The sequence below is a fragment of the Oncorhynchus masou genome, unplaced genomic scaffold, assembly GCF_036934945.1.
Source record: "Oncorhynchus masou masou isolate Uvic2021 unplaced genomic scaffold, UVic_Omas_1.1 unplaced_scaffold_9780, whole genome shotgun sequence".
Taxonomy (NCBI): domain Eukaryota; kingdom Metazoa; phylum Chordata; class Actinopteri; order Salmoniformes; family Salmonidae; genus Oncorhynchus; species Oncorhynchus masou.
In genome coordinates, this window is record NW_027016293.1 from 1 (window position 1) to 8,031 (window position 8,031).

At 46.2% G+C, this 8,031-nt stretch overlaps 1 pseudogene; it reads left to right on the top strand.

Moving 5' to 3' along the window:
• Positions 1–651: 651 nt before the first annotated feature.
• On the top strand, positions 652–6,159 carry LOC135538531 (dynactin subunit 4-like; annotated as a pseudogene).
• The last annotated feature ends 1,872 nt before the right edge of the window (positions 6,160–8,031 follow it).

The following is an 8,031-nucleotide window of genomic DNA, read 5'->3' on the forward strand; positions in this document are numbered from 1 at the left end:
TTCCTATAATGGCCCTCACTGTGTCTGTCTCCTATAATGGCCCTCACTGTGTCTGTCCCTGTCTCCTATAATGGCCCTCACTGTGTGTCCCTGTCTCCTATAATGGCCCTCACTGTGTCTGTCCCTGTCTCCTATAATGGCCCTCCCACTGTGTCTGTCCCTGTTTCCTATAATGGCCCTCACTGTGTCTGTCTCCTATAATGGCCCTCACTGTGCCTGTCTCTAATGGCCCTCTGTGCCTGTCTCCTATAATATGGCCCTCACTGTGTCTGTCCCTGTCTCCTATAATGGCCTCACTGTGTCTGTCCCTGACTCCCTATAATGACCCTCACTGTGTCTGTCCCTGTCTCCTATATAGTGGCCCTCACTGTGTCTGTGTCTGTCCTGTCTCCTATAATGGCCCTCACTGTGTCTGTCCCTGTCTCCTATAATGGCCCTCACTGTGTCTGTCTCCTATAATGGCCCTCACTGTGTCTGTCTCCTATAATGGCCCTCACTGTGTCTGTCTCCTATAATGCCCCTCTCACTGTGTCTGTCTCCCTATAATGGCCCTCACTGTGTCTGTCTCCTATAATGGCCCTCACTGGTCTGTCTTCTATAATGGCCCTCACTGTGTCTGTGTCTGTCTCCTATAATGGCCCTCTTTCTGCTATTCCAGTCTGAAGGAAGGTGAAGACCAGAAGGAGATTAACATAGAGCCAGCCCAGGCCTTAGACGAGGTGGAACCACTGCCTGAAGACTACTACACTAGACCCACCAACCTACCTGAGGGGTAAGAGATATCCACCCCTAAGCCGAACCACTAACCCTTGACCTCGAACATGACACAAACCCTACACTAGACCCATCAACCTACCTGAGGGAAACAATGATCACTAGTTTTTTAAAGCTAGAATCCTTAATTGAAACGATAACAAAACTGTTTTGCTAAAGAAGGACTGGAGAAATGTAACCACTGTCAAATTAAATGACAGAGCTATGGATGAAATGACCATCCATGATATCAACATCGTAGTTTTACCCATGTTATGAGGGCTGTACAGTGTTCGCATTTACATAGTTTACAAACATTGTTGTGAAACAAGGTTCTATTTTAGTCTGTGATTGGTAAAGATTGATGAACGAAGCTCATGAGGCATTTTACAAGTTATATTCTTCATTAACTCCCCTCGTGTTGTCTAGTTAACTCCCTGCGTTGTGAACTCCCCGTGTTGTCTAGTTGACTCCCGTGTTGTCTAGTTGACTCCCGTGTTGTCTAGTTGACTCCCCGTGCTGTTTAGTTGACTCCCCCGTGTTGTCTAGTTGACTCCCTGCGCCTTGAACTCCCCCGTGTTGTCTAGTTGACTCCCCGTGTTGTCCTAGCTGACTCCCCGTGTTGTCTAGTTGACTCCCCGTGTTGTCTAGTTGACTCCCCGTGTTGTCTAGTTGACTCCCCGTGTTGTCTTCAGTTGACTCCCGTGTTGTCTAGTTCACTCCCTGCGTTGTGAACTCCCTGTGTTGTCTAGGTAACTCCCAGTGTTGTCTAGTTCACCCCCTGCGTTGTGAACTCCCTGTGTTGTCTAGGTAACTCCCCGTGTTGTCTAGGTAACTCCCCGTGTTGTCTAGGTAACTCCCGTGTTGTCTAGGTAACTCCCCGTGTTGTCTAGGTAACTCCCCGTGTTGTCTAGGTAACTCCCGTGTTGTCTAGGTAACTCCCGTGTTGTCTAGGTCACTCCCCGTGTTGTCTAGGTAACTCCCGTGTTGTCTAGGTAACTCCCCGTGTTGTCTAGGTAACTCCCCGTGTTGTCTAGGTAACTCCCCGTGTTGTCTAGGTAACTCCCGTGTTGTCTAGGTAACTCCCCGTGTTGTCTAGGTAACTCCCCTGTGTTGTCTAGGTAACTCCCCGTGTTGTCTAGGTAACTCCCCGTGTTGTCTAGGTAACTCCCCGTGTTGTCTAGGTAACTCCCCGTGTTGTCTAGGTAACTCCCCGTGTTGTCTAGGTAACTCCCCGTGTTGTCTAGGTAACTCCCCGTGTTGTCTAGGTAACTCCCGTGTCTAGGTAACTCCCCCGTGTTGTCTAGGTAACTCCCCCGTGTTGTCTAGGTAACTCCCCGTGTTGTCTAGGTAACTCCGTGTTGTCTAGGTAACTCCCCGTGTTGTTTAGTTAACTCCCGTGTTGTTTAGTTAACTCCCCGTGTTGTTTAGTTAACTCCCGTGTTGTCAGGTAACTCCCCGTGTTGTCTAGGTAACTCCCCGTGTTGTCTAGGTAACTCCCGTGTTGTCTAGGTAACTCCCCGTGTTGTCTAGGTGACTCCCCGTGTTGTCTAGGTGACTCCCCGTGTTGTTTAGTTGACTCCCCGTGTTGTTTAGTTGACTCCCGTGTTGTCTAGTTGACTCCCCGTGTTGTCTAGTTGACTCCCCGTGTTGTCTAGTTCACTCCCCGTGTTGTTTAGTTAACTCCCCGTGTTGTCTAGTTAACTCCCGTGTTGTCTAGTTAACTCCCCGTGTTGTCGAGTTCACTCCCCGTGTTGTCGAGTTCACTCCCCGTGTTGTCGAGTTCACTCCCCGTGTTGTCGAGTTCACTCCCCGTGTTGTCGAGTTCCTCCCCGTGTTGTCGAGTTCACTCCCGTGTTGTCTAGTTAACTCCCGTGTTGTCTAGTTCACTCCCCGTGTTGTCTAGTTAACTCCCTTGTTGTCTAGTTAACTCCCGTGTTGTCTAGTTAACTCCCGTGTTGTCTAGTTCACTCCCCGTGTTGTCGAGTTCACTCCCCGTGTTGTCTAGTTAACTCCCGTGTTGTCTAGTTAACTCCAGTGTTGTCTAGTTAACTCCCGTGTTGTCTAGTTAACTCCCCGTGTTGTCTAGTTAACTCCCGTGTTGTCTAGTTAACTCCCGTGTTGTCTAGTTAACTCCCTGCGTTGTGAACTCCCCGTGTTGTCTAGTTAACTCCCCGTGTTGTCTAGTTAACTCCCCGTGTTGTCTAGTTAACTCCCGTGTTGTCTAGTTAACTCCCCGTGTTGTCGAGTTAACTCCCGTGTTGTCTAGTTAACTCCCCGTGTTGTCTAGTTAACTCCCGTGTTGTCTAGTTAACTCCCCGTGTTGTCGAGTTCACTCCCCGTGTTGTCGAGTTCACTCCCCGTGTTGTCGAGTTCCTCCCCGTGTTGTCTAGTTAACTCCCGTGTTGTCTAGTTAACTCCGTGTTGTGAACTCCCTCGTTGTCGAGTTGACCCATGTTGTGTTAACTTCCTGGTGTGTGTAATACAGTGACATCATTGCGTCAGCGGCTGCTCCAGCCTGACTTCCAGCCAGCCGGAGCCTCTCAGCTCCACCCCAAACACAAACACCTGTTGATCAAGCGCTCTCTGCGATGCAGGGTCAGTTTGCGACACACAGTGCTTTACACTAATCTTCTCAGGAAGGGCATTTTACTACTGGTTTACTGTTGTTTGTTTCTCTTAATTTCTCGTGATACATTTTTTTTTTATTCCTAGAAATGTGAGCACAATCTGAGCAAGCCAGAATTCAACCCAACTTCAATAAAATTCAAAAATCCAACTGGTGGCTGTGTAAGTATTGCTTAGCATCTCCTCTGTACCGAAACACATTCACCTTTGTTTTCTACTCTTGAATGTTGGTAGTGTTGTATTATTTCTCAGTAAAGTGATGTTATTTTCCATCCTAAAGGAGTTACATCCCTGAGGTCAGAATAATGTCCATTCCAAACCTGCGCTTCCAGAAGGCAAGTCGATTATTCAAGTAATGGAACATGTATGGGAGCAGAATGACTTACGGTATGAGTGGTATCATGTTGTCTGTAGGGTAGCAGAATGACTTACGGTATGAGTGATATCATGTCTGTAGGGTAGCAGAATGACTTACAGTATGAGTGGTATCATGTCTGTAGGGTAGCAGAATGACTTACAGTATGAGTGGTATCATGTTGTCTGTAGGGTAGCAGAATGACTTACAGTATGAGTGGTATCATGTCTGTAGGGTAGCAGAATGACTTACAGTATGAGTGGTATCATGTCTGTAGGGTAGCAGAATGACTTACAGTATGAGTGGTATCATGTTGTCTGTAGGGAGCAGAATGACTTACAGTATGAGTGGTATCATGTTGTCTGTAGGGTAGCAGAATGACTTACCCAGTATGAGTGGTATCATGTCTGTAGGGTAGCAGAATGACTTACAGTATGAGTGGTATCATGTTGTCTGTAGGGTAGCAGAATGGACTTACAGGTATGAGTGGTATCATGTTGTCTGTAGGGTAGCAGAATGACTTACAGTATGAGTGGTATCATGTTGTCTGTAGGGTGAGCAGAATGACTTACAGTATGAGTGGTATCATGTTGTCTGTAGGGTAGCAGAATGACTTACAGTATGAGTGGTATCATGTTGTCTGTAGGGTAGCAGAATGACTTACAGTATGAGTGGTATCATGTTGCCTGTAGGGTAGCAGAATGACTTACAATATGAGTGGTATCATGTTGTCTGTAGGGACAGAATGACTTACAGTATGAGTGGTATCATGTCTGTAGGGGAGCAGAATGACTTACAGTATGAGTGGTATCATGTTGTCTGTAGGGTAGCAGAATGACTTACAGTATGAGTGGTATCATGTCTGTAGGGGAGCAGAATGACTTACAGTATGAGTGGTATCATGTTGTCTGTAGGGTAGCAGAATGACTTACAGTATGAGTGGTATCATGTTGTCTGTAGGTAGCAGAATGACTTACAGTATGAGTGGTATCATGTCTGTAGGGGAGCAGAATGACGATACGGCATGAGTGGTATCATGTTGTCTGTAGGGTAGCAGAATGACTTACAGTATGAGTGGTATCATGTCTGTAGGGTAGCAGAATGACTTACAGTATGGAGTGGTATCATGTTGTCTGTAGGGTAGCAGAATGACTTACAGTATGAGTGGTATCATGTTGTCTGTAGGGTAGCAGAATGACTTACAGTATGAGTGGTATCATGTTGTCTGTAGGGTAGCAGAATGACTTACAGTATGAGTGGTATCATGTCTGTAGGGTAGCAGAATGACTTACAGTATGAGTGGTATCATGTTGTCTGTAGGGTAGCAGAATGATCACAGTATGAGTGGTATCATGTTGTCTGTAGGGTAGCAGAATGACTTACAGTATGAGTGGTATCATGTTGTCTGTAGGGTAGCAGAATGACTTACAGTATGAGTGGTATCATGTTGTCTGTAGGGTAGCAGAATGACTTACAGTATGAGTGGTATCATGTTGTCTGTAGGGTAGCAGAATGACTTACAGTATGAGTGGTATCATGTTGTCTGTAGGGTAGCAGAATGACTTACAGTATGAGTGGTATCATGTCTGTAGGGTAGCAGAATGACTTACAGTATGAGTGGTATCATGTTGTCTGTAGGGTAGCAGAATGACTTACAGTATGAGTGGTATCATGTTGTCTGTAGGGTAGCAGAATGACTTACAGTATGAGTGGTATCATGTTGTCTGTAGGGTAGCAGAATGACTTACGGTATGAGTGGTATCATGTTGTCTGTAGGGTAGCAGAATGACTTACAGTATGAGTGGTATCATGTTGTCTGTAGGAGTGCCAGGTGCTGCTCACCCTGACCAACCCCGTGGAGAGTGTTACCCACGTCACCCTGGTGGGCTGTGAGGAAGGAGACCCAGAGGACATCAACAGCACTGCAAAGGTACTACTGACTATGTTTACGAAGCTGCCGCTAATTTACCAAAGATACCAGAATCTGCAGTCATTATTGTAATGAACAGATTGCTATAGATTTTCTCACACAACTTTGGTAATTTATACTTGAATAACTAATGTATTCTAATATATATTTGTGTTATTTTTTTTGTGTTACACGTTTCTAGTAGATAGACCATATGGTTCAACAGAAAATAGTGTATTTTAGAAAAAGCATTTTAAGTCAACAGTTAAATTATTTTCTCTCAGCATCTCTTCCGACTACTGACTTTGTTTCACAACTTCGACCAATTTGGCCACAAAACATTTGACAACAACATGCAAATGAGCATAGTAAATAAAATGTAAAAATTTTAAACACTGATGTTATTCACTCAGTAAATGTTTTATATTTTGATGTTTTGTATCTTTGTCATTCGGCAGGGTAGCCTAGTGGTTAGAGTGTAGAGGAGGTAGGGTAGCGTAGCGGTTAGAGTGTAGAGGAGGTAGGGTAGCGTAGCGGTTAGAGTGTAGAGGAGGTAGGGTAGCCTAGTGGTTAGAGTGTAGAGGAGGTAGGGTAGCCTAGTGGTTAGAGTGTAGAGGAGGTAGGGTAGCCTAGCGGTTAGAGTGTAGAGGAGGTAGGTAGCCTAGTGGTTAGAGTGTAGAGGAGGTAGGGTAGCCTAGTGGTTAGAGTGTAGAGGAGGTAGGGTAGCCTAGTGGTTGAGGAGTGTAGAGGGAGGTAGGGTAGCCTAGTGGTTAGAGTGTAGAGGCAGCAGGGTAGCCTAGTGGTTAGAGTGTAGGGTCACGTAGGGTAGCCTAGTGGTTAGAGTGTAGAGGCGGCAGGGGTAGCCTATTGGTTAGAGCGTTGGACTAGTAACCGGAGCGTTGCAAGTTCAAACCCCGAGCAGATCTGTCGTTCTGCCCCTGAACAAGGCAGTTAACCCACTGTTCCTAGGCCGTCATTGTAAATAAAAATTTGTTCTTAACTGACTTGCCAAGTTAAATAAAGGTCAAATACAGTTAAAAAAGCTTTTCTTCCTTTTTTTTAAATCATCTTATTTAATCATATTGTGATTAGGCCACACGGAGGGAATAGACAGCTACCCAAAAGTGCCACTTGATGTCTTGTTATAGATGACAGAAAATCCTGTGAACGATACCAACGTTCTGGTAGTTTACTGGAACATTTTAAGACGTTTCCAGGAATATACCCTTCCTTTGTAACCCTACTGCTGACCTCTCACCCCTGACCTCTGTTGATGATGATGATGATGTGTTATAGGTGATGGTTCCTACCAAGGAGTTGGTCCTGGCAGGGAAGGATTCACCCCTGACCTCTGTTGTTGTTGTTGATGATGATGATGTGTTATAGGTGATGGTTCCTACCAAGGAGTTGGTCCTGGCAGGGAAGGATTCACCCCTGACCTCTGTTGTTGATGATGTTGATGATGATGATGTTGTTGATGATGATGATGATGATGATGTGTTATAGGTGATGGTTCCTACCAAGGAGTTGGTCCTGGCAGGGAAGGATTCACCCCTGACCTCTGTTGATGATGATGATGATGTTTTATAGGTGATGGTTCCTACCAAGGAGTTGGTCCTGGCAGGGAAGGATTCACCCCTGACCTCTGTTGTTGATGATGATGATGATGATGTGTTATAGGTGATGGTTCCTACCAAGGAGGTTGGTCCTGGCAGGGAAGGATGCTGCAGCAGATTACTGACCGAGTTGGCTGAGCCACAGGACTTCCAGGACGCACCCAGAGTAAGACACACACACACACACACACACACACACACACACACACACACACACACACACACACACACACCACGCTGGCACACACACACACACACGCTGGTACACACACACACACACACACACACACACACACACACACTCTGGCACACACACACACACACACACGCATGGTACACACACACAGACACACACACACACACACACACACACACACACACCACACACACACACACACACACACACACACACACGCTGGTACACACACACACACACGCTGGTACACACACACACATTCCACACACACACTCTGGTACACACACACACACACGCGCTGGTACACACACACACACACACGCTGGCACACACACACGCGCACACACACACACACACACGCTGGCCAGACACACACACACACACACTCACGCTGGTACACTACCACACACGCTGGTACACACACACACACGCTGGTACACACACGTACACACACACCGATTATAGGGTGACGACATGGTCAGAACTGAGGAGAAATGACATTAGCTCTAAAACAAATGTACTTCATAGGGAATATAAGGAGATGGGGGGAGTCTGGCCCTCGTCTCCTAACCTT